Raw genomic sequence first — 27,702 nt, 5'->3', positions numbered from 1 at the left:
GAAAACTATAAATCTCACTTAAAGGAGTGAGAAATAGTCAGCATATGATTCACTTGGTATTGCTGAGTAAACTGGCAACTTCACCCATGAAGTAATTGCCTAATTCGGATGCAGGAGGGTAGCCCAGGGAAAGAACAGCTCAGTTCTTGGAGGTCCCCTCCAGGGCAGACTTGGCTCTGTTAAGGGCAATTCCCTGCTCTGCTCCTTGCTAGGGACCAGCCGCAACCCTGGGTTCAGACAGTCCTTCCGCAGTCCCTCCCCAACATTTCAGAGATTATTTCCACTTCAGGTAACTTTGGTCTGTTCTAGCATATTCCACATGGTGAAACATTCAGGATGCGCTCCGAGGCAGAAGGCTCCTTTCACTCAACATGGGGTTTTCATGAATCCTCCATGCTGTTACCTGCTATCAAGATCTACTCCTTCTGACAGCTGAGTAGTATAAACACACCAGAGTTTGTTTTCCGTTTTCTTACAGATGGACACCTGTGATATTTCCAGGTTTGGCTTCATTTAACTAAAACTGCTATGAATATTCTGGTACAAGTGTCTTTGTGTACATCTCTCTTGGGTAAATGCGTAGGAATAAAACCATTGAGTCAGGACAGGTATGTGTATAGTTGTATGAGGAATTGCATGAACATCTCTCAAAGTGAGAGACTTCACATTCTTAACTGAGGTTGAGGAGATGTGCAGACACTCCAGATCTCTGCTGACATTTGAAGCTATCAGGTTTTTTCAACTTTATCCATTTTGGTGAGTATGGAATGGTATCTCACTGTGGTTTTAATCTTCCTTTCCTTGAAGACTAATGATGAGGTTTTTTTTTTAATGTTATTGGATATTCGTGCATCTTCCTTGTAAAAGGATTATTCAAATGTTTTACCCATATTTTATGGAGGAATCTGGCATTTTATTACCAAGTGGTAAGACTCCTTCACCAGCCTTGGTTAGATATATGTTTTGCAAATATTTTTCCCAGTCCGCGTCTTGCCGGTTCACTTTCTGAATTGTGCCTTTTGAGGAGAAAAAAGTATGAAGTCTGTCCTATGTCTTTTCATCTTGTTTATGGTTTTTAAATAAGAGGATATTCATTTCAATGAAGTCGTATTTCTCAGTATTTTATGATTTTTAATCTTAAGAACTCCTTCATATCCCAAAATTATAAATAGCATCTCCTAAACTTTTTTCTAAACCCTCATAATTTTGTTTTTAATACTTGGTGTCTTTAATCCATCTGAAATTTGTTTATGAGGTGGTGTGAGGTTAAGATCTCAGCCTTTTCTCTAGACATACAACCAACGTCTCAACCGCACATATCAAGAAGGTTGATATCCTCAATCTTCTCCTTATTTTTCCCTTCTAAAATCTCCTTCACCTGCCGGTTTCCATGGGTCTAATAAACGAGTATGCACTGATGAAGCCAAAATTCTTCTCTAGCCTATGGTGCCAACTCTATGCACTCCTCTCCTTCAGCAGCACACCCTCCCGTCATCCAGCCTAATGGTGAATATTCCCACATACATAGAAAACTCTGACACTTCTTTCCCATCACAGTGTCCAACTCATCATTACGCCTGCGTAATGACTGCAGCCTAAGCCTCCTGACAAGTCTTCCTGCTTCCACCATCATGCCAGCAAACAGAATGATCCTGGCATTAAAACCTGTCAGATCATGTCATCCTTTTCTCTAACCCTCCAAACATTCCCATCACCAAATAAAAGTCAACTTTCTTACTACAGACTGCGAGGCCCTCGTGGCCTGGGCCCCCCACCCCTTTCCTCTCTGTCCTCCTCTCTTCCCACTGTCCCACTTGCTGACCCCATTCCAGACCCATTAGCTTACTTCCTTGCTTCCGAGAATACCAGGCATCATTTCCCTGGGCTTAGCAGTGGCCATTCCCACTTTGTGGAATGCTTTTCCCTTATACATCCATGGCCTATTCAATTGCTCAAATCTTACCTTCCCAGTAAGGGTTGCTTTGTCCACCCTTTTAAAACTGAAATCTATGCTTCTCTCTACCCCAGTCTCAACCCTATATACTGTTTTATTCTCCACAACATTTGTTACTGGTTAACCTACCAGATAATTTACTTATTGTGTTTACTGTTTATTATTTTTTCCCCTCCATCTAGAACATAGGTTCCACAAAGGACCAGGGAATTTGCCTTTTTGTAATTGATGCTACTACCTAAAATGGTCTTTAACACATTCCAGATGCTCAATAAATGTGTTAAATTGATAATGATTGAACTAGTAATGATTAAATAAACTGCCTGCTGAATATTACCTGAGCTTTCCATTGGCTTCTCACACTATTAAAAATTGCACTTGTATTATTTTTGCCAAAACCACTCATGTGTATTTTGCCCACAAGAGATGACAAGAAGGGGCAAGGTCTTGCTGAAACTCTCTACCTCACCTCCCTCTCCTGCCCCCCTCCACTGTCCCCACCAATGACTGAGGAGCCCGTGGTCTTGTCTTTGCCAGGGTCACTGCAAAGTCCCCCATAAGCCTCTTTGCCTCGGCTCCAGCTCCCATTTAATTCTTCCCTTCTCACACAGCCACAGAGGTGTTTCTAAAGTTTACATATAATCTTGCCCCTTGTTTGCCCACAATCCTTTCATGACTCCGCTCCCTCTCAGGGTGCTAGACAAATGCCGCATCGTGGTATACAACGTGTTCACGACAGGTGTGTTCACCACCTGCACTGCTGAATCCTGCAACAGCATCTCCCAGCCCGATTCAGCCACTAGGCACACCGGACTCCTGCCTGGAGCCCCGCTGGCTCGGGACCTCCGTCCCTACCTGAACTGTTTACATATGGTCTCCTTGACCTGGAAATAGCCCTTCCCCACCTGGCTCCTTCCCCTTTCTTCTTTAAGGGGCAACTCATTCCTTTCCTTCTATGTCAGATTTAGTTTCATCTCCTCTGTCTTCCCCAATACACTGCAAACTCCTCTGGGGCAAGAGATCTTTTTCAACTCTATCACTAGGGCCAAGAAGAGTCTACTACAGAGTCATAATAAATTCTAATAAAATAATATGAAACTTGCCAGGAGAAATGCTTGTCCTTCTCCCTCTCCCCCACCTTAAGTAGGTTTTCTCATGTGAAATGTCTTAGAAATGGTTGCATTGGCAGCAATTAAATCTAGTGCGGACACCCCAGGACTCTAAGGTCAGCCGTTTTCCGATGAAAGAGTAACTCCTGCAATTTGGTATCTTAGTGGTACAGACAAGAGCTGAACTGGTTATTTTCCCAGAGAAGCCCTATCTAGTTATTCACCTGAAAAGAGAGTATGTTCTGGTTTTTTAAGCAGTGTGATAACAATTGTAATATGTTTACATTTTCCATCATTGCAGAGCAGGATGTGAGCTCTTCCTGCCTTTATTCCTACAAGTCCATGAACCTAGATGCTAGGCCCATCCTCTCTGGGTAAAGTGTGGACATATGAAAATAACTGGCCTAAGCCTAAATTAAAAGACCAAAAGAAAAGACATCAGAACATTTTTAAATGACACTGTGGTTTCTGAACACACATGGGGAACAGTCTCATCTGCAATGAGGTCAAATGGTAGGAGAGAAACCCAGAGGGAAAAGGCCAGGGCAAGCCTCCGCATCTCTCCATCCCCTGGGTCTCACGTCCTCTTGGGCTGCTCTCCTTCCAATAGCAACACAGACGCTACAGCAGTCAGCACCTGAGGTCAGAAAGTGGGGGAACATTCACTTCCTATTTGCTGAGAACCACACAAAACTTTTCATAATTAGGTTTTGGCCAAACGTGTCATCATTCATACACCGTTCTTCCTCTAAAGCCAAGTCCAAGAGCAAAGACACATGAGCAGAGGATGAATTGGCAAGAACAAGGCTTTTATACATGAAATCTGGGACAGAAAGATTGGGCTCATTAGAGCAAATGAGTAAGGAGCAAGGGGGGGGCACAATAGGCACAGGGGGCACCCACCAGCTCCAAAATGAGTGGAAAACTGACCCAGAGTGGGGGTCGGCCAGGCTAACAGTCAAAGTCAAGAAGGGCTCAGCTGATGCTACATAGAGAAAGAACTCTCTTCTACTCTCCATGGAGTAACTTCTCAAGTCTTGATTGCTGACCAGCCTCGTCTGTCCCACACTCTCAGACACACACATACCCCAAGGTGTGAGACCTCGGGCTTACAGTAGGAAGGAGGAGGTTCTGTTTGCTTGACGAAACTTTAGGGGGCCGAGCCTCTTCCCAGCAGAGCAGGTTCCATTCAGGCAAGCATCTGTTTCTTAAATGCTGAGATCTGCATCTTGCAGTAGGAGAATATGAAGAGTGGGTGCTCCTTCACTTCTGTCTCCCACTAGTCCTGAGCCGTGCCCCAGACAGAAGGCTGAACTTGGCATTACTCTGACCAAAGGTAGGAATAAAGGTGCCTCCAAGCATAGGTATTTTCTCAGTAGTGCTAACCCCTAAAAGTCAAAGGGGGTACCGTGGTTGGCTGGCCAGGTATTCTGCCTACAAGTGAAAGCAGAAGTATCTCCCCAAAACCGTGTGACATGGTCTGTCTGACTGCAACAGGAGCCTGCTTTGACTATGAGCATCCCAGCAGCTCAGAATGTTGGTGGAAGATCACCAAGCCCAAGCCTGGTGATGTCAGATTCCTCTGTACCACACGGGCCCCAGGGGCTCTGACTGTAGGTAGAAACAGGAGCACCTACAAGCACTGGTATGCTACTGGCTGCTGTGACTTCTGAAGCTGGAGTCTGGCCAGGCGTGCCTCAGCTGCTCTAAAGCATGAAGAGAAGGATCTCCAGCACAAGTAGAGAGCTAATCCCTCCCACTGCAGCCCACCTGCTGTGGCCAGCAGTGGGGTGGGGGGGAGACCTGAGGAACCCTGACGAAAGGCGGCAAGAGAAGTACCACCTAACGTATGATGGTGCTGGTCTTTTCAGCTGCAACAGATGTGCTCTCACACGAAGGGTCCCCACAGATCTGACACGGGAAGAAACAAAGGTGTCACCTGGCACTCATTTCTTCTCAGTGGTGCTGACTCCTCCAATAGCTACAGATGTGCCTTTGCCCAGCTAGCCCCAAGGGCTCTGACTATAGGCAGGAAGGAAAGAGTCTCCCAGGACAGATGTGCTCTCTGTACAGGTGGACCTCCAATTCACAACTGGAGTGTTATTGGCCAGCAGGACCCAGACGGCCAGATCTAAGAGTCCTTAACATGAGGTACTGGAGTCTGCTTCATCCTGCACCAAAGTTGAGTGTTCCAGAATGAAGGTGTCCTGGGCAGCCTAAGTCATCCCCAAACTGTTGTTACCCGTTAAGGCTGCAGAACCCATAAACACCGATAGGTCTGCAGTGGTTAGTAAAGTGAGTTACTGTCCCCAATGCTGGGCACGCTGGCAGCAGCTCTAAAGCCAAAAGTAGTAGCTGTACCAATGGGAAAATGTCTGGGATGGCTCCCAGTTGTGGCTGGGTGCTGGCAGGGACACCGAAGGGTGGAATCTGGGGACAGCAAATCCACAAACCTGGTTGAGTTGTGCTTCCTTGGGTGGCTGGGCTATCACAGGTGTTAAATTAGGAGCTTCTGCTGGGGCTGCCTAGTTGCAAAAGGGAAAGGGCTACAATTGGGTGGCCCCAGGCTGCACCCATCAGGGACCCCAAATGTGGGCTGAGGAGTGGCTCTGGAGTCAGAGGGAACTTGGAAGTTGCATTGGGGTAGCTGACTGTTGGGGTAAGCTGGCAGAACAGAGCCTGAGGCAATGCCTGCCACAGGGGGACGTGTTCTCAGAATCAAGAAGTGCCACTGCAAGTAAAAAGTTCTCCCCAGACCCTGGGGGGGTGAAGTTCCCTCAAGATGGAGGTATGAAAAACACAGATGGTGTCCATGTCTGTGACACTGCATTCCAAAGTGGTCTGGAACTCCAGATGCGCAGCTGATGAGAGTGCACAGGACTGCAGAAGCAGTGAGCAGCCAGCCTGTGAAGCCTGGGAACTGCCCGAGGGGGTGTGGGAGGAGAAAGGGAAGAGAATCCACACACACAGGCATAGGCGACTCCATTCTCTGGGAGGCAGGCTGAGTGAAGGACCCGAGTGCTAGGAGTGTGGGGAGAGCAAAACAGAAGATGCTACAGCTGTGACTGACGGATGGGGATGCCAGGGCCTCCATTCTCATGATGAAGTAGGACCCCAAAGACGACCTTGACCCTGAAAGGAGAAAGAATCGGCAGGTATGGCAAAAGGAGGATAAGCAATCTTTCACAAGCAATCTTTGGTACAGGAGAAGGTGGAGAAGTGGAAAAGATCAGGGGCCTGGAGGACAGGTCAGCCAAGTCAGGGGCTGGTAACATTTTAGTAACCAGGATCTGCAAAGTGAAGCTGGCTGATGGCAGGCAGCAGGGCACTGTGGTCCAATGTGGCCTTGGGTTTAGCTTGAAGACCTTATTAAACCAGTGTCACTCTGTTGTCTTCTCCAAACCCAGGTCTTCAGCAATGACTGTACAAGGAAGTTGCGGAGGCGCCGGCAGCTCCCCGCACCCCTACAACAGGGGCAGTGGCGCAGCAGTGCCACTGAGATTTTCCATCCTTCCGGCTGCCAGATGTGGAGGAGAAGTCCTCCTTGACAGGCTGGACAGCGTTCCTCCCGGTCTCTTCTTGAACTTGGGGACATGGAGAACTGGGCTGACAGCCTTTGTCGACCTCTTGAGAAGCAGACACAGGGTGAGACGGGACCAGAGAGCCCTGCTGAACCCGGATGACTCCCCCAAAGGGCTGGGACACCCCCGCAGGGAGGGCCACTTGAGCTGGGCGTCGTGAAGGAGCTCATTCACAGAAGACACGGGGTTTTTTGTACCCAAGCGATTTCCGGGGCTCAGACGCGAGGTTCCCCTTCAGAGACCCAGAACCGCACCTGCAGGAAGTAACTCTCCAGTGGCCTCCAGGGACCTCGATGCCCAGTACGATCCCACGGATGGGGCCTCTTCTCCAAATGCCTTCGGTCCCTGGTTGTCGTCCGCCCTCACTGCGCCTTCCCAGAGCGCTCCTACCAGGGCCCTCGGCCTAGTCTTCCGGAAGGATCTGGCGGATGACAGAAGGGCTCCCACCGCCTAAAGGCAACGAACTGCTCAGGTGACCAACGGCAAGTCCATGTGGTCCTTGGAGAAGTAGTTACTGTTCCTGGGGGGCCCGAGCGGGACACCGGGCCCGCCCGACGGGATACCCCCGGGACGTGCGGGGGACTGAGGCAAGGGACCCGCGGGATCCTGGCGGCGCCGCCGGCTCACCGGGCGGAGGGGAGGTGCGGGCCAGCTCGGTCCCGGGCAGACGCCAGCGGGACGAAGCTCGTTGGTGAAGCCGCCGCGACGGGCTCTAGGCTCGCGGAGTCGCCGGGCCAGCGGGCCAGCGCGTGCTTCGTTGCAACGAGCGGCGAAATGCGCGAGAGGGCAAAGGGCGATCCCAACGGCCGGCCAGCGGCTGCCCCGCCCGCGCTGGGTGCGCTTGCTGCTCCGAACCCCTCACCCCTCACCCCCCACCCCCACCCCGCCCGGCCCCAGCTCCGCGACCTGTCCCAGAACCCTCCGAGCCGGCCCCTCCCGGATCGAGCATGCGAGCGGGTGGTCCGAGTCAGCGCGTCCTCCCGCGGGTTCCTCGCGGTCCCTGCGGTGCCCGCCCGTTGGGAGCCAAGGGCGGGGGCGGGGGCGGGGGCGGGGGCGCCGCTCCAGGGGGGCCGGCGCCTGCGGGGAGAGGCGCGGCGGGAGCTGGGGTGGCTGCGGCGGGGCGGGTGCTGGAGTGAGGACCGGACCGAGCTGCCCCCGCGTCGGTGCCCCTAGATAATTCCTGTGGAGTCGCCACCGCAGAGGACACCAGCTTCCCCCCGCGCCGGCCCGTGTTTGAGTCGGGGCTCCGACACCTCCGGTTCCATGAACCTCTCCGGGCGCCACGAGCGCGTCCAGGGGCGTCCCTAGTCGGGCGAGGTGCCCGGGCTGCACCCGCAGGGCTGGTCGTACTGGGGCACACAGAGAAACGCTGTGGCTTCCGTATGTTGACCTTGCCTACTGGGGCCTTGCCAAATTCTCTTCTTACTTCTGTGTTTCCTTGTAAATTCCTTAGGATTTTCTACATACACAATCAAGTTTTCAATATATAAATGTCACTTCTTCTTTTTTGATCAGTGTGCCTTTTATTTCTCCTTCCTACCTTCTACATTTGCTAAGGCCTCCAGTAAAATGTTGAATACCAGTGGAAACAATGGATAGTTTTTTCCTATTCATTCAACACTCTGTTTGGAAGAGGGGTTTTTTGGTAGAAGCCCTACCTCACACTAAGGAATTTCCCACCAATTTCTACTTTGCTGAGAGCTTTTTTTGTTTTCTGGTTTTTGGTGTTTTTTTAATGGTGGCATGAGAGTGGGTGTGTAAATGTGTACTAGGTGGTAATGTAAACGAGGTTAAGCAGGCCTCTACCTTTAGGCCACATGGTAACAACTCACTTGCCCATTTTTCTATTATCCTTTAAACTGTGCATATATGCAATCCATTCTCTTTGTGTGTTTGTTGCATTTTACAATAAAAGCACTTTTTAAACAGTAAGGTGTTTAAAAATGTGAGATTATATTATTTTGAAACACAAATATGCAACATTTTCACTTAGATCTTAAGAGCTAAATATTAGACTTCTGTGGAAACCCAAACATAACATTGTTTTCATGAGAAAGTAGATCTTGAAACTGTTTTTAAAAACTACAGTAAGTTGATACACATATGTATACACACACACACAAATACACTTATATGTATGTATATACATATATATTCATAACCAAAAAAATTACTTTTAAATCTCTAAAACCCTTTTCTTGGTACGAGGGGGGAAAAACAGTACGTTTCACTTATTTTTATCTTCTCGTATATGCTCTTTAATTCTTTAGAACTCGGATGGTAAAATGATAGTAACTTTAGCAAACAGAGAAATCTCGCCAATCAGTTCAAGAAGTCTTCAGAAATTCAAATAAATTCTAGCCTAGCACCACTTGGAAGGAAAAATAACTGGAAAGTAGGGGAAAGAAAGCATGAAAGTTCTAGCAAGTCTGCACAACCCCTGGGGAAAGAAAGACTGGCTCCCTATAGAACACACTCTGATTTTCTGTCTTTTCAAAGGTCTTCATTGTTCATGGCCTGTGAGCTCAGCACTGGGCCAGCAGGTGTTTTCTTCAGAACCCCGTGTCACAGTTCCATACAATCTAGAGGAAGTTCAAAGTCCATCAAAGTGATCTGATTTTAAAATAACTTATTTCTTAAATGCCTCTTGTACTTGTCCCCCAAGAACTGCCTTTTTCCCTCTCTCTCTGTTCAGTATCTGACATTTATTTGTTAAATTACAGTATAGCACCAGAAAAAAATTCTGACCTAGAGATAGGAAAATATAACCAGCACATTTGCAAACAGCTTAGCATATGATTCAACTGAGACTCTCCTAATTAGACTGGTTATTAATCTCAAACAGAAAATGGTCTTTGCACACCTAGGGATGGGTTACAAAAATCTTTTCCCCCCACTGCCATGCTTCTTGGCTTTTTTCAGAATGTAAGAGTAACACAAATTTATTTAGAGAACTAGAAAATCTGAAAAGTAACATGAAGAAAACAAGAAAACAAAAATTGCCCACAATTCCACTGTAAGAGATAATCCCATGATTTTTTAAATCTATTTCCTTTCCTTTCTCTATACATATGAATTTCCATTTTCACAAAATTCAGTAAAATGTGAAGCGTCATATCCTGTTTTTATTTTAATTTTACATCCTGTTTAACATCTTTAAAAGTTCTTGAAAAACATCATTTTCATTTACTACAAACATAATCTACCATTCCTCTTCATTTTTAAGTGGATTTCTTTTTTTCACCATGTTTGGTTACTTCCTTAAGGTTTATTTATGAAAGCAGAATTACTTGGTCACAGGGTAAAAACAGTCCTGGGATACATATTTCTTTCCAGAATGATTATAATTGCTTCCTTTCCCACAAGATATGAGAGTCTGGGGCTATGTGTGGTCTTATTTGTGGAATTTTGTAATCTAAATATGTGTTTTAATTTTTTTTACCTGTTTCACTGATGAAAATTATAACACTTCTTTCTTTAATATTTATTATAATTATCATTAAGGTTTTTCAATATATCTAATGTAGTTTCTTCGTGTTTCTGACTACCTCCCCTTCTGAAGTCATACTTTTTGCTTCTTTTCAATGTAAATTTCAGACACAGAACTCTACCTTTCCAATGATCCTATCTACTAATAAACTGCCCCCATACACAATCACTCAGGTAGAGAGTGGGGCCCTCAATACCTAGATATGGAAATATTAATGGTGTGGAATAAACAGCGCTTTTCACGCATATTGGGGAGAATAGTCAATGGAATGGGATTACACCCCATTTACACACAGTAGTGTGCTACAGCCTGTCTGTAATAGCTCATGAGAGCCCACAGTATGCTTCTCTGCTCAATTCTGTGTTCAATTATGTTAGTTTGGTCACCCAAAATTGGCCATGAGAGGATCTGCATTATGGAAATCAGCAAACACTACAAACTAAACTCTCCTCACCCACCCCCAGCCCCAAGAGCCAGATTGTAAACATTTAATAGCTCTCCACTACTTCTATGTCCAAATACGGCAGAGAAGCTAGTATCAAACTAACCTCCCTACTGATAAAAATTAGAAAAGCTGTGTAAAGTATTTTTTAAAACATTTGCTTGGGGGGGAAAAAAAAACATATTTGCTTAAAGGACTCAAGCAAGACCAAGCAACCAAGACTTGAGGGTCTAAGATAAAAAAAAAAGAGAGAAAGAAAGACAAGTGCTAAGACTGAATTTGATGTTAGGCCCCACTTTTCCCCTTGATGTGTTTGCTAATTCATAAAGGGCTTGTTGAAAGCTAAGCAGAAAATGGCTAAGAGGCAGAAAAGCTGAGAGCTGAGCTTTCAGCAGCCTTAGGAGCTGCAGGGAGACAAACTGAAAATATTTTAGGAGTTACCAAAGAGGAGGGTCCCTGATTAAACACTCAGGCTTTCATTTGGGACTTCTGGAAGACAATATCCCGGAATATGTTATCTTAGTTTAGGCTGTTATTGCAAATTACCATAGGCTGGGTGCTTTACACAACAGACACTTATTTATCTTTGTTCTAGAAGCTGGGAGCCTGAGATCGGGATGCCAGCATGGTCACATTCTTGGTGAGTGCCTTCTTCCTCATTTACAGACAGCTGTCTTCTTGCTGTATATGGCAGCAAGAGAGTTAGCTAACTCTCTGGCCTCTTTTAGGAGGGCACCAAGTCCACGTGTGAGAGTCCTATCCTCATCTCCTAATTACCTCCCAAAGGCACACCTCAAACACCATGACACTGGGATCAGGGTTTTAACACATGAATTCCACAGGACACAAACATTTTGTCCATTGCAAAAGGGTACCTGGAGACACCCAGGTGTCAAAAAGAATGAAACACAGCTCAGATTTCAATCAGTCCCAGACTAGAGTAAGGTAAGCTTCCCCATCCTAATCACCTGCTAGTAGCAAAAGTAAATCCTTTCTGAAGGACTTACAGTAGCACAAATAAATATCAAATACACAGGAATACAATTGCTAAGGATATACAAAACTGCAGGAGAACTGTAGATCTAAATATGAAAGATTAAGCAAAAGCTTCTAGTGAATATCACTGAAAATCTTCATGATATTGAAAGTACTCCAAAACACTTGTTCGTGGTAGCATTATTTCTAATATCCAAAAAACAGGAACAACTCAAATATCCATAAACAATAGGATGAATGGGTGAATAAAATACAGCATATGCATTCACTGCAATATAAACACACAAACTACTGCTAAACAACAACCTGGGTGAATTTCACACAAGTGATGTTGAATGAAAGAACCCAGACACAAAAGAATATGTACCGTATGACTCCATTTATATAAAGTTTAAAAATAGGCAAAACATAGTTATGATATTTAAATTTAGAGGGGCAGTAACCAAGAGAGGGAGGCCACTTTCCAAGGTGCGAGCAATGTTGTTTCTTGATTTGGGAGATGCTTATGTAGGCTTGTTCCCATGAAAATATACTGAGTATGCTACATCCAGCTTGTACGCATCTCTGAATGTTATATTTAAAGTTGATTAAAGGACAGCTGAGAGAGACAGAGAGCACTGAAACTCTTCCCCAGAGGAGACACATATCTCCTTAAACCAGATACATAGCGTCACTTTGCTACAAGTGGAGAAATCTCTCACTCCAACTGACCTACAGAGTAAATGAACTCAAAGAAGGTATACAAGTAGCCAGCACGCACCTAAAAAATGCTCACCATCATTAGTCAATAAGGAAATGTGAATCAAAACCAGTGGGAAACCACTTCGCACCCACTAAGATGGCTATACTCAAAAAGTAGGACAACAACAAGGATGTGGAAAAGTGACCATATGCTACAACACAGAAGATCCTTGAAAAGATTATGCTACATAAAAGAAGCCAATCCTGAAAGACCACAGATTCATATTTATATGGAAAGGCTGGAAGAGGTCACTCTATAGAGACAGGAAGTAGATTCATGGTAGTGGTGGCCAAGGGCTGGGAAGTAGGGTTGGGGGTTGCAGAAGGGGAGTTGAGGGAGAAAGGAGAGCAACTGTGGTTATTATAAGCATGTAGTTACCTTTTGGAGGGATGAGAAGGTCCTACACTCGATTGTGGTGAACATTCCATGACTGTGAAAATACTAAAAACCATTAAATCATACACTGTTTTATAACTATTTAACTATTTAAACTATTTTAAAAAACATTAAGGGTGATTTTTATGATATATAAATTATAAATCAATAAAACTACTCTAAAAACTAATGAGAATTTAGGAGCTTATATAACTGAAATATCTAGAGATAAGTCACTCCTGTAAGGATTGACCTGGCAGCCAAGACATTATCACCAATACCTGATTTCATTCTCTCTCTGATATGCTTTCTGTGGTGCTGGCTTTACCAGACCACCGTGCCAGTACCCCAGCAGCTCCAGGTATAGCCATCTTGTCAATAAAAAGGCAAAAACTGTTCAAGACCTCATAATCTCTTCTCACGCCACCCAGAGGACAAAGAAAGTTCCTCTCTCTCAGAAAATGTCTACATATGTTTTTCCAGTGTCTCATTGATACTGCTTGAGTTACGTTCCCACCCCATGGTGGAGAATTGGGGCAAATGGCCGTCTTAAATCAGTCTGATGCCAGCGCCACAGAGGTCAATCCTACCCAAACTACACAGATGAAGGTCGTGTAAGGGCAGCTTCCTAAACCAGATGTGGGATCTCGTCACCAGAAATTATGGAAACTAAAGTTGAGGAGTTAACGGCATCAACCCCAACTACACAGACAAATAAAAGGAGTCAGAGTTGCCGTGGACTCAAGACTAAAGCAACATTTATCTCCAAACTGACTTCCCTCATTTGATGCAAGACAGAGACTCGTGTTTGCAGAGAACCCAACACGTAACTGAGTCCATAATAGGTTCTCAATTGAGTTTGAATGAATTAACAAAAAACTTGAGTCAACAGCAACAAATTAATAAACAAATGAAAAATTGGCCATCTTAGTGGTAACTAAATCCTTTCTGAAGGACTCTTTCAGTTCTTTTTTCTTCTGTCTCCAGGGGCTCTCTGCTTAATCGCCATTAGTTCTGTAAAGCATTCAAAAGTTAGGAAAAACTGGAAAAGGGGAAGAGTTTCAAATATCTGGGGTTTTTTTGTTTGTTTGTTTGTTTGTTTGTTTGATCCTGAAAAGTGTTCTGATGACAAATGCACAGTTGAGGGGGTTTATATCATTGGCTAAGAAAAAGTCTGGTGATTCTTAGTTGATTTCAACTCCAGGTTAACACAGGGGAGCTACTGGTACAATGTCAAGGTAGCTATTGACTTTCCCTACAATCCTACTTCTAAAACCCACATAGGCATCAGTTCCAGAGGTTTCTGAGTTTCTTGTCATCCCACACTGCCTCCTAAGCCAGTCCTTAGTTTCTGACCTATTTGTTAGTTTATAAGTATCACTGAATACTACCTTAAGCCTAAGAGAAATCACCAAATGTATGTCAAACAACAGGAAGGACTGATGATCAAACCATGTCTATCACTAGAATCCTAAGAGTACATACACTTATAATTTCTATTCTTATCTTCATCTCAAGCTGGAAGATAAATTGGGCAAGTATTATTAACTTCATTGTACCAATTAGGAAACCCAGGATCAGAAAGTGTTTGCCCTACTTTTAATTGGTGACAAAGCAGGGACGGGACCAGGTGCCTCCTGATGCCTTTAAATACAATGTGTCACCACTAAATCAACATCCAGTGTACTGAGAATTCAGATGTTTTCCCTATACTTAACAGATGCATTTGCAATGGCCCAACCACACTTTTGCTTGATTAATAACTAAAGAACATAGAATTACATCATAAAATCACATAAAACATTTCTGTGTGACAGTGCTAGGCATTTAGTAACTACTAACAGATTCATTCAGTAAGAAGTGATCATAAGGTCAGGAAACAGACAAAGCCAATTAGTTGTCTACCTACCATTCAAACCTATATCCTTGGACCTTTGTGTACCTCACTCAAGCTATCTGAGTTAATGCATGGTCTTTGCAATAAAAAGATACTGAAATACTTCTCTTTTTTTTTTTTCAAATGACTTAGATTTAATCATTGGAAGCGAAAAACTTCTAATCTACAGCTACACTAAGTGAACAACAAACACTGTATATGATAGATTGTGTTTTTTCCTCAAGTACTGAGCAAACTTTGAGCTCACAAAAAGAATTCACTGTGTTACTGATAATCGAAAATGGATTTACTGAGCTGGGTAGCTTTAATTAGTTTGCTGGTACTCCAAAGACTTTTGGGCGAATGGGATTTTTTTTTTCTAATACCTGTAATGCATACAAGCGTTAAATCAAAGCTGACTACAGCAAAATCTAATTCTAAAAGCCCCAGAGTAAAATCAAGATAAAATAATTTACACCACAACCACTTCATCAAAATAGAAAGAAGCCTATGAATAGTCTAACATCTATTACCACTCTGATTTTTCCAAGAGGAAAACCAGAGTTTAAATTTTCTAACAAATTCCACATTCATGGGCACCTGCATGGCTCAGTTGTTAAACAGCTACCTTTGGCTCAAGTCAAGCCCTGCATCAGGCTCCCTACTTCAGCAGGAAGCCTGCTTCTCCCTCTCCCACTGCCCTTGCTTGTGTCCCCTTTCTTGCTCTCTCTCTCTCTAACAAATAAATAAATAAAATATTATTTTAAAAAACCCCGCATTCATTACATTTCTGTAACTTTCAGTTTGTCCAAAAACAGTTATCATTTCTAAAGTACATCAACTTAACAAGTATGTAATAAAAGAGTAGTGAGAAATATACAAAAATTAAGAGAAGCAACTCTTTCATGGAGAAATGGATTTTTTTCTTTCTCTTTTTAAATTTGAATTTAATGTTGTTATAAGGTTGTTATTTAAAAAATCAAAAGCAAAAAGAATTAGCAGGCTTAAGAGAGACAACATCTCAGCTTTGAGGTAGTATTAGATAAGAGTTAGGACCATTGCCTACATCAACTCTGTCCTAACCGTTGGCCCAGGAGAATCTTTTCCATTTCACTGCACTCAAACATCTCTAGCAATGAATTGATGATAAAGAAATTAATTTGATATTAATATGAATAACAAATTTACAAAGAAGCTTTGGGAAGTTGCAACTTGCTTTTGAAACACGAATAGATAAAAGAGAGGGATTGAATAAACTCCATCAGACACACTGGACAGGCTCCTATACAGGTAACACCCACAGCTACAAGTGTTGGTGCTCCCCCACTCTCTCTCAAAATGCAAACACTGAAACTTGTCAAATGCCAAATACATTTACAACAGGTAAATGAAAGTTGTATAAAAGTCAAAACTAAGATTTTAGAGGCTAGGGTCAGAAGACCTTGGTTCAGCAAACTACAGATAGAACTTCCTTAAACTGATACAGGTATCTATCAAAAAAAGAAAGAAAGAAAGGAATCAAAAACCTACTGCACATATTCACACTTAATGGTGAAATGTTGAAGGCTTCCCTCTAAGATTAGCAATAAGAAAAACTTCTACTGTTACTTATATTTAGAGATTATATCCAGAGGAAGGAAGTAAGGAAGGAAAGAAGGAAGGAAGGATATAAGAAGTGATATCTCATTGTGGCTTTAATTTGCATTTCCTTGATGAAATCTATACTACCCAAAGTAATCTATACATTTAATGCAGTCACTATCAAAATACCACCAGCATTTTTCACAGAGCTAGAACAAACAAGCCGAAAATGTATATGGAACCACAAAAGACCACAAATAACCAAAGCAATCCTGAAAAAGAAAAACAAAACTGGAGGCATCATAATTCCGGACTTTAAGCTATACAAAGCTGTAGTCATCAAGACAATATACTACTGACACAAAAACAGAGGCATAGATCAATAGAAGAGAACAGAAAACCCAGAAATGGACCCACAACTATATGGGCAACTAATCTTCAATGAAGAAGAAAGAATATCCAATAGGGGGGAAAAAAAAAAAACCTTCTCTTCAAAAAATGGTGTGGGGAAAACTGGACAGCCACATGCACAAGAATGAAACGGCACCACTTTCTTACACCATACACAAAAATAAATTCAAAATGGATAAAAGACCTACAGGTGAGATAGAAATATATCAAAATCCTAGAGGAGAACACAGGCAGCAACCTCTTTGACCCTGGCAATAGCAGCTTCTTACTAGACTCATCTCCAGAGGCAAGGGAAATAAAAGCAAAAATGAACTGCAGGGACTTCATCAAGATAAAATCTTCTGAACAGGAAAGGAAACAATCAGCAAAGCTAAAAGGTAGCCAATAGAATGGGAGAAAATATTTGCAAATGATGTATCTGATCAAGGGTTAGTATCCAAAATCTATAAAGAACAACATCCAAAAAAAAACACAAAAAATTAGGCAAGAAATGGGCCGAAGACATGAATAGACACTTTTCCAAAGAAGATATCCAAATGGCTAACAGACACATGAAAAGATGCTCAATATCATTCATCATCAGGGAAATACAAATCAAAACCATGACAAGACATCGCTTCACAATTGTCAGAATGGCTAAAAGTAACGACACAGGAAAAAAACAGATGTTGGCGAGGATGCGAAGAAAAAGGAACCCTCTTGCCTGTTGGTGGGAATGCAAACTGGTGCAACCACTCTGGGAAACAGTATGGAGGTTCCTCAAAAAGTTAAAAATAGAACTACCCTATGAGCCAGCAATTGTGCTATTAGGTATTTAAAATATGAATACAAAAATGTGGATGCAAAGGGGTACACACACCTCATGTTCATAGCAGCATTATCAACAATAGCCAAACCATGGAAAGAGGCCAAGTGTCCACTGGCTAATGAAGGGATCAAAAAGATATGGTATACATATATATATGAATATTACTCAGATATCAAAAAGAATGAAATCTTGCCATTTGCAATGACATGGATGCAACTAGAGAGCATTATGCTAAGCAAAATAAGACAAATACCATATGATTTCACTCACATGTGGAATTTAAGAAAAAAAAACAGGTGAGCAGGGAGACAAACCATAAGTGACTCTTAATCTCACAAAACAAACTGAGGGTTGCTGGGGGAGGGGGGTTGGGAGAAGGGGGGTGGGGTTATGGACATTGGGGAGGGTATGTGCTTTGGTGAGTGCTGTGAAGTGTGTAAACCTGGCGATTCACAGACCTGTACCCCTGGGGATAAAAATATATTATATGTTTATAAAAAATAAAAAATTAAAAAAAAAAAAACAGGTGAGCATAGGGGAAGGGAGGGAAAAATAAAACAAGATGATATCAGAGAGGGAGACAAACCATAAAAGACTCTTAAACATAAGAAACAAACTGAGGGATGATGGAGAGGAGGAGGGTGAGGGCATGGGGTAGCTGGGTGATGGACATTGAGGAGGTCACGTGATTTAATAAGCACTGGGCATTACATACAACTGCTGAATCACTGAACTCTACCTCTGAAACTAATAATATATTATATGTTAATTAACTGAATTTAAATTAAACTAAAAAATTTTAAATTAAATTTTAATTTTTTTTTAAGATTTTATGTATTTATTTGACAGACAGAGTTCACAAGTAGGCAGAGAGGCTGGCAGAGAGAGGGAAGGGGAAGCAGGCTCCCTGCTGAGCAGAGAGTCCTATGCGGGGCTTGATCCCAGGACCCGGGAACCAAAACCTGAGCTGAAGGCAGAGGCTTTAACCCACTGAGCCACCCAAGCACCCCGAAATTTTAATTAATTTTTTAAAAAATCTCTCACCCTAAGAAACTGTTCAGGTGCTTCTTATGGGGGAAAAAAAAAAGAAACAAAATAGATGAACATTTGGAGAGGGAAGAAAAAGAGAGAGGGAAACAAATATTAAGAGACTCTTAAAGATAGAGAACAAACTGAGGGGTGATGGAGGGAGGTGGGTGGAGGGTGGGCTAGATGGGTGATGGGTATCAAGGGGGGCACTTGTGATTATGAGTACCGGGTGTTGTATATAAGTGATGAATCCCTGAATTCTACTCCTGAAACCAACATTGTACTGTATGTTAACTAGCTGGAATTTAAATAAAAATTTGGGGAAAAAAAAAAAACTTGCCATTTGTAACAACATGGATGAAACTAAAGGGTGTAATGCTAAGTGAAATAAATCATTCAGAGAAAGACAGATACCATATAACTTTACTCATATATAGAATTTAAGAAACAAAGAAAAAAATAGCCAAAAAACAGACTCTTAAATACAAAGAACAAATTGGTGACTGCGAGAGGGAGGTTGATGAGATCATGAAACAGAGGATTAAGAGTACATTTACCAGGGCGCCTGGGTGGTGCAGTGGGTTAAGCCTCTGCCTTCGGCTCAGATCATGGTCTCAGGGTCCTGGGATTGAGCCCCACATCAGGCTCTCTGCTCAGCAGGGAGCCTGTTTCCCCCTCTCTCTCTCTTTGCCTGCCTCTCTGCCTACTTGTGATCTCTGTTTGTCAGGTGAATAAATAAAATCCTTAAGAAAAAAAAAAAGTACATTTACCATGATGAGCACTGAGAAATGTATAGAAATGTTGAATCATTATCTGTATACCTAATACTAATATAACACTGTATGTTAATTATACCTCAATAACAACAGAAAAAAGAAATGCATGGTAAAAAGACTTTAAAAAAGAGGAAAAAATGCTGTCACTATTTGCAGATATTATTATGTGTAGATAGAAAATGCAAAAGAATCTACAGAAGATTTACTATAATTAATAAGTGTACTTACCAAGTTACCTAGATAAAAGGCTAATATAAAAATTAATTGCAATATTAATTCTATGTACCAGCAAATGGAAAATAATATTTTAATGTTTTCTGCATTTAAAAAATTTAAGATCCCATGAATGGAGCTAGAGTGTATTATGTTAAGTAAAATAAATCAGCCCAAGAAATACAAAAAATATAAAATAAAATAATTTTTAAAATAACAAACTTAAGAGCCTGGGAATGAATCCAGTGGAGAATATATAAGACCTCTATATAGAAACTTAAACAATATAGATCAGAAGAGTTACACGTGTAAAGATGTCAGTTGTCTCCAAATCCCCACTGACATTTTTTTTTTAATTATAAAAATTGACAACTGACTCAAAATTTTATGTGGAAATGCAAAAGGCCAAGAATAACCAAGACAATCTTGAAAAAAATCGAACTGGAGTTATATCAAGAGTTACAAAGCTTTATTAAGACACAATCAACAAGAGCCCACTGAAGCAGAAGAGAAAGTCCAGAAATAGGCCCACGGTTTTGTGGAGTACTGACTTGTGTCAAGGGTGACAGTACACAGCAGCAGGGAATATTTTTTACTTTCAATAATGGTGCTGAGTTGTTTGGATATTTTTGTAGGGTGTGTTGGTGGGGGACCTGACCCCTATCTCATACCATAGACAGAAACATAAAGAATGTCTACACGTCAAAGAAAAAATAAATGCAGACAAGCCAGTTGAAAATTGAGAAAAAAATATGAACAGGTACTTTTTAAATAAGGATATGTGAATTGCCAACAAATATTAGCAAAGGTGTTCAACTTTATGAGTTATCGGGGAAATGCAAATTTTACAACTGGCATGACATCAGTACACCAAAGTGGCTAAGGTAAAGAGACACAGTAATAGCAAGTGCCATAAAAAATGTAAACAATGTGGAGCCATTAGGATGTTTATATGCTGGTGGTGTAAATATATAACTCAAAACAGGCAAGAACTACCTATAATGTTAGAAATCAGGATATGGTTACCTCTGGGGAAAAGATGATGGGCTAAAGACTGAGAAAGACACAGCTGGGAATGGTGGGAGCTTTTGGGGTGCAGTTCTATTCCTGGGTAATATATTTCTTGATCCACATGGTAATTATAAGTAATTATAAATATAAGTATACTTATAAATATAAGTAATGTCTATAATTAAAACCGTGTTCACTTTGTGATACTTTATCAAGCTATATAATTATGACTTCTAAACACATCCCATATACAAACTTCCACTATTAAGAGCTTATCTAAAAAACGGACTCAGGTAGGAAGAACTAGAGACTGTAACCATCAAAACCAGCCAGACTGTGATGCAAGCTGACATGAATTTTCTCAAAATTCTGTGATCTTAAAGCATCATTTTCATATGAAGACAACAGCCCTCAGATCACCAGTTCCTTAAAAGTTTCTTCTAGCATCATGTAGCCAAGACTTCTCCAAGTTGCTTTGCCTTTAATAAACCATCTGGCAACTGTGGAAGTCTGATGCATTTCGTCCTTTTCTTCAAATGCTCCCCCAGACCTTGAGCAGTAGATACAACTAGGAGAGAAGGCACTGAAAGACCATTAGATCTCAGCATGGGGAGGGACCCCAGAAGTCATTAGTCTAACCTGATTCCACACACAGGAGGCATCCTGCAGCACTGAGGCGTGGAGTCATTTAGCGTCTGCTTAAGCATCTTCAAAGTCAGGAGGCTAAGGCAGTCTATTCCCTGGAGGAAGAGCTTTCCAGGTCTGCAAGTCAGTCCATGAAAAGTTCCTAAATCCAGTCGTCTTTAACTCATACCCTTTAGATGAAGAAAGAACAAACCCGCTCGGAATAACAGCATTTCAAATATAAGCAGATAGCATGTCTGCCAGATACTTTATCTTTGGTACACTAACAACCTCAGTCCCTTCGATCCTTCTCACACTAAATCAGAGCCTGTCGTATTGAAGAGAAGAGACTTGCTTCTTGTTCCTCAAAGGGCTTTTGAATCAACTTGACTCGGTTTGTCAGAAATCCAGAAAAGGATAAAATCTAGCTATGGGAGAGGACCACGGCCAACAGTGATTTTGTGTACAGGCAAGAGCAGGCTCTTGCTGGCTCTGCGTGATTTGAGGGGCAGGTAAATTTTCTGTGAGTAAAACATGTTTCCCACTTGCCTACTCTGAAAACTAAAATTTTCATATAAATCCTAACTTTGTATGAAAGCATCAAATATTACCATAAAAAAATGCTATCACATAGCCAAACATGAACATCAGAGAAGAAACTAGTTCTGGAGACTAGATGGAAGACTGAGGACACAGATGATGGGACCAGTGCATCAGAAGTGTCGGAGGCAGGCCCCTGGCCAGGGCGACCTCCGCCATTAAAAGATGGTGCTTGGCTAGTTGCCAGGTTAGGATTGCCTCGTGAGACTAAGCAGAACGCCCAAAGAGGAAGTAAGCAGCATTGGTTGCTAGCGAAGTTGTTCGTTTAGGTGCACAGCCTGATTCGCTCCCTCCTGTACCCTGCTCGCTGATTGGTCATGTATATGTATATAAGTGTGTAGACTTATGGAAATAGAGAGAGAGAGAAGATACATCTGAACTGGGGCTTCTTGTCGTCCTTGCGGGTCGAGGGTGATAAATGGCGCCGAAACCCGGGAACTAAATAAAGGAATCTTGCAAGGTAATCCGCAGGAAAGAAGGGACATTAGCCACATTCAAAAGTGGGAATTCCGCAGTAAAACGGGGAGTAAAGGTCGACTGAAGTATATGCGTGTAAAAAGTTAATGTGTTAGTTAGTGTCTTTAACGTCTGCGTCTGTTGTCTGTGTGTTCATAATGGGATCTGAAGTATCTAAAGTGTGGTTGGAAGGGTCTTTAGAAGACCTGCTGAAAGCCAATGGAACTCCACTAAAAGCAAAAACTGCTCGGGCCTTTTTGAATACAGTGGAAAAGGCGGCTCCATGGTTCCTAGATGAAGGCTTGCTAAACATACCTCAATGGGACCACCTGTGATCCAGGGTTTGGCCCCTGTGAAACCTATTAATGCCTCGGGGCCATACCAACCTTTTAAGTTGCCCAGGTGCACCAATAACAGGGTATGGCCACCGGAGTGGTCTGGATGTCAGAGTACCCTGCGCTCAGTTTACATCAATGAAATGCATAGATTTACATTCACTCCACGCTTTCCTACTTATAAAAATAATACCTTTACAGGGTACAATTATTCCTTTCAAAATCCTAAGCAAGGCAATCCCTCCTCTCCCTTTGATGCATGGCAGGTCTGTAACTTGCTAGGAGCATGTACTGATATCTCAGCAGTGTCCATGTTAAATGGTGGCAAATTCCTCAACTGTTCTTATAAACAAAATGACTCTAGTATCTTTGAGACAACAGTTAATGTGTCTTGTCCCAATAATATTACTTATCAGCGCACTCCCATATGCGTCTCGCCACCGTTCCTTTTCCTTGTAACAAATGCTAGCGAGCTGAATGATACGTTGAATTGCACTAAGAATTGCTATCTTTCCCAGTGCTGGAATGTCACGGTCTTCAAGCTGGCTGTGATTATGCATATCCCTACCCATGTTCCTATCCCAGTTTCCATTCCAGAGGACAAGTTACCGGTGGTGCTATCCAGAAAGAAGAGAGATTTTGGTATCACAGCCGCTGTTGTGACAGCATTGGCTCTATCTACAGCAGCTGCCATGGCAGCAGCAGTCTCGCTTGCTGCAACTATACCCACTGCGGAAGCTGTGAACACCCTTGCAGAAGGAACGGCGGCTGCCCTTCAAACACAGACTCAGATCAATGCACATTTGCAAGCAGGAATCCTGATAGTCAACCAGAGAGTGGATTTGGTTCAAGAACAAGTGGACATATTGGGGGCCCTATTGGGACTGGGATGTATAGAACCCTTCCCAGCAATTTGTGTAACTCCCATAGCCTATACTAATATGAGTGACTTACAGAATGTCTCCCGACAGCTCTCCCAATACTTGTGGGGGAATTAGTCCGCAGAATTCCAGAACTACACTCAGCACCTGCTACTAGGCATAACAAGGATAAATAACACCAGAGTTGAGCTTGCAACCCTCTCAGAGATAATCAAAACATTGCAAGATGTGTTAACCTTTACGAAACAATGAGCTAGCATAATTGGTCTGATGACAATCCTCGTAGTGGGCTTGATTCTACTAGTAAGGAAACTGCAAATTTGGAGGCGACAGCAACATAGGCAACAGCAAGCCATGGTGCAGGCCTTGTGAGCCATCAAGGCTGGAACATCGCCCCAAGTGTGGCTAAGTATGCTGGATCGGTAGTCAATGATGGGTAAGATTGGTGGGGGAAATATACCAACCTAAGACAGGACGCAGATCATTGATATCTGCCGTCTGATGACGGGTAAGGATATTCCCCGCCACTGACAACCTAAGACAGGCACGATCCCTGCCATAAAAGAAAAAAGGGGGAGATGTCGGAGGCAGGCCCCTGGCCAGGGCGACCTCCGCCATTAAAAGATGGTGCTTGGCTAGTTGCCAGGTTAGGATTGCCTCGTGAGACTAAGCAGAATGCCCAAAGAGGAAGTAAGCAGCATTGGTTGCTAGCGAAGTTGTTTGTTTAGGTGCACAGCCTGATTCGCTCCCTCCTGTACCCTGCTCGCTGATTGGTCATGTATACGTATATAAGTGGGTAGACTTGCGGAAGTAGAGAGAGAAGATACATCTGAACTGGGGCTTCTTGTCGTCCTTGCGGGTCGAGAGCGATAAGAAGAGAGTGACAAGGTCAGAAATGTCCTGGAGAATGAGACAACCTGACAGAACAAGGCAAATAGGATGCCAGAGTGTGGGACACTTAGGAACTTGGACTAATGAAGAAAATGAAACTGAAAAATGGGAAAAGAAATGGACAGTTTGCCAAGAGCAGCTCTTCTCACAGGCATGGACAAGAGACCTTCTCCCCCCAGAAATTCCTCAAACAAGTGGGAGACTCAGAAGCCACAGCAGGGAATTTCTCTCTCTCTCCCTCCTCTCTCTTCTCCTCTCTCTCTCTCTCTCTCTCTCAATCTCTCTCCCTCTTTTCCCCACCCTCATCTACACTCCCTTCTTCCCTTTTGGTCACAATGCAGTTGGCTCACCAGGAATCGTTCCCACCATTTCCTAGCTTCCATGCCAGTGACTGAGTAAGCAGGTAAATCACATCAGCCCTAATCTGCATCCAGCTGCCCAAAATTTCATGGGGGTGCAGGGGGCGGTGGGTAGGGTGAGACTAGGAGGGCCCATTTATCTCCTGGTCCAAGTCTTGTCCTTCAACACAGTTAAGCCAAACACATCCAAACAATACAGGGGAAGGCAGCAATTATTGGGCAATTAACAAAGCAGCATTTCAAATCCATATGGCCCAGATTGTTCTTGATTGACAATAACTCAAATACATAGCAAAAGTGGATGGTTGACACCCTTAACTTCCAATTGCAGTATATTGATGAACGAAATTAGTTTTTTTACAAGCTCTTTCCTCCATAAACATTTAAGCAAAAGCCTTCTGGGGACAATGTTTTGAAACCAAAGAGGCTTTATAATAAGGCAGAGATTTCAGCCTCTGCGGAATTTATTTCATAGCTAACATACGGACAGAATGCCTAAAATATTTGCAAGGAGGGATCAGGGAAGAACAGATTCACAGATTAAGTAAGTGGCCAGGAATAGAACACATGGTATGTGTCTCTTGCTCTAGAGTTCTACAATGTGCTCCTTCCTGCCTTGTGGATCACTGGCACTTGGCATCTCAGCACTGTCACCAGTGGAGGTGGTATGTGCTTCAGGGTCCCTGAAGAGTGTGGTGTAAGAAACCATCCACTCTGATATGTTTACATATCAATACACAGAGAAATAGAAACCTGATTCTGTTCATCCCCCAAATCCTTTGATTTGGCACACCCACACCTGGAACCGAATGCAATGAATTAAATTAAGAGCAACTGTTGATTTAATGGTTGATTTGGAATTTGTTTAAATCAGCCATGGCTGTCTTTAGCCAACTCTGTCCTTAAAAAGATAATTGCACTTCAAGATGGGAGACATTAACCATATCCCCAGGTAATGGATTTTGAACTTTGCAAGATTAATGGCCGGTTCCTATTTAAAGACACTCAGGTCAGAAGACTGCAAAGTTAAGGAGAAATGACAATTATCCATCTTCTATTTCACTGAAAGCCTTTGGAGCCTAGAAGGTAATCAGAGAGGTTACTTTTTTCCTTTTCTTTTTTAAAGAAAGAAACTTGGGACCACAAAAACATAGAAACCTAGAACTTTCTAGAAAAGACTTTCACAATCACTTTGTCATAACCCAGGGGACAATGGAGAGAATACACAATAGTAAGTACCTATTATGTATTTTATATGTACAACCTTATATAGTAGGTAGATAACCCAGTAGTTTAAATTATAAAAACAAAAACAAAAACAAAAAACAAAAAACAAAAAAAAAACAGCTGAGGCTCAGAGATGTTATGTCACTCTTCTCAGAACACACAGATGGTAAGTGGAAGCAACTGAGGTTCAAATTCAGATCTGTCTTATTCCAGAGGCTATATTCCTAACTCCCATGAGTCTCACCCCTTTCCTCCCTATCCTAAAAGACTTCCCCAGTTACTCTCAATCATACCACCCTTCCTTTGTGGGAATTCTGATCATCTATAATTGTCTTGGTTATTAACTGGTTTGTATTCTGTATCTTCCCACAGGAAAACAAACCAACAACAACAACAAAAAAGCCTCCATGAGGGAAGGGACTTTATCAAGTCTGTTGTTACCTCCAGGCCCTAGCACATAATAGTCACTCAATAAAATGTTTGTTGGTTTAATAAATATTCTTGCTCAAAATAATTACTCAAGGTAGGAAAAAAAAACTAGAACTCAGACAGCTACCATCTCCAAGGTCAATGCTCATTTTCAGCCACAATTATGTGGATACTTGAGAGTGGAAAGCTGTCGCTCTCGCCAGCAAGAACGACCCGCAAACGTGATGAGGAGCAAACTTCTTTATTAGCGTCTCTATTAGCGTCTCTATTAGCGTCTCAAGCAAGTTCTGGCAATATATACATGTAGGCGGTCCAGCCCAGCTATCTAATCACTGCCCTGTGCACACGGTCTCCTCATGAACCCTTACGTAACCACAGAGGGCTCTATTGTTCTCAAGCAGTAATCATGCGTTTCTCTCTTGGCTCCTGGTGCTGTTCATGTGTCAGCCACGAGCGCACCCATACCCTACCTAGCCAATCATACTCACTTCCTCAATCTTCAGGCATATTCGTCTACATGACTCCTTGCATCTGCTGGATGGCTCTCCACAGAAAGCCTTTCCTATGTACTTGTTAAAGCCAGTGATATCAACAGCTGACTTCTTCATGTGCCTTCATAACAACCCTCCAAACACCTCTGACTAAACACCTCTGCGAACACAAAGGTGTTCCAGGAAGAGCAGTCCCTGATCCCAAAGGGTTCGTAGTCCAGCTGGAAAGACAGGAAATGTGTCTTTAAAAAGCAACTTCAAAGCATTCTATTCTAAATACCCAGTGAGCTGCTGCTTGTGACAAAGCTTATCTTTCCGCAGAAATTTCAGTTCCAGGGAAAGCTAAAGTATCGCCACGGTGAGGAGAAAGGAAGACTCCAATTTCCCAGTTCTGACATCCCCAGCACCTGCTGTTAATCACACACAGGCACTCAGGCGTGATTTAGTGGCCCTTGCGATTGGCCATTTCAATTGCTGTCTTCGTAGATCACTGTCCCGGCTAAATATCCAGGGACCACATTTGTCAAAAGCATCATGTGGGCAAAACGTGACTGTTTTTCCAAAACTGGATAGGGGGCATCAGCAAGAAAAATTGGCAGTGTCTTTAAGGAAAGGTGGTCGTCTCTGAAGATCATGGATAATGGTTTTTATAGCTACTATTAAAGAAAATTAACTAGTTCCTCAGGTGTATTTTCTAAAGTACCAGGGTATTTAATGATGACCACCCATAAAAACAAACAAGACACTAAGAATTCAGCAACATTCATTTCAGGAGGAATTTCTGACACCTGTCATGTTGGAGTTCCCAACACATGAAAAGTGGGCCAGTGAGTTAGTTAAGTGATGCCGACTCCATCCCTTGGCCTCAAGAACTGGTCCAAGCAGGGCTTGTCAGAGCACTTCTCCAGGACTTCTCTCCTGGAGCAGGAAGGGAAGTATCCGTCTTCCTGCTTTTTTACCAGGTTTGAGGATGTGACCAGACGTTCCTACAGCCATGTGGAAGAGTCTGAGCAAA

At 42.8% G+C, this 27,702-nt stretch overlaps 1 long non-coding RNA gene across 1 annotated transcript; it reads left to right on the top strand.

The window, feature by feature from the left end:
- The first annotated feature begins 7,724 nt into the window (after positions 1-7,724).
- LOC116573028 lies at positions 7,725-25,756 on the top strand. Its single transcript, XR_004278589.1, has 3 exons — positions 7,725-8,024; positions 11,172-11,216; positions 25,667-25,756. It is a non-coding gene; the product is annotated as an uncharacterized LOC116573028 (long non-coding RNA).
- Positions 25,757-27,702: the final 1,946 nt, after the last annotated feature.

Source organism: Mustela erminea, chromosome 14 (assembly GCF_009829155.1).
Source record: "Mustela erminea isolate mMusErm1 chromosome 14, mMusErm1.Pri, whole genome shotgun sequence".
NCBI classification, from domain to species: domain Eukaryota; kingdom Metazoa; phylum Chordata; class Mammalia; order Carnivora; family Mustelidae; genus Mustela; species Mustela erminea.
This window is presented reverse-complemented; position numbering and strand designations above follow the sequence as displayed.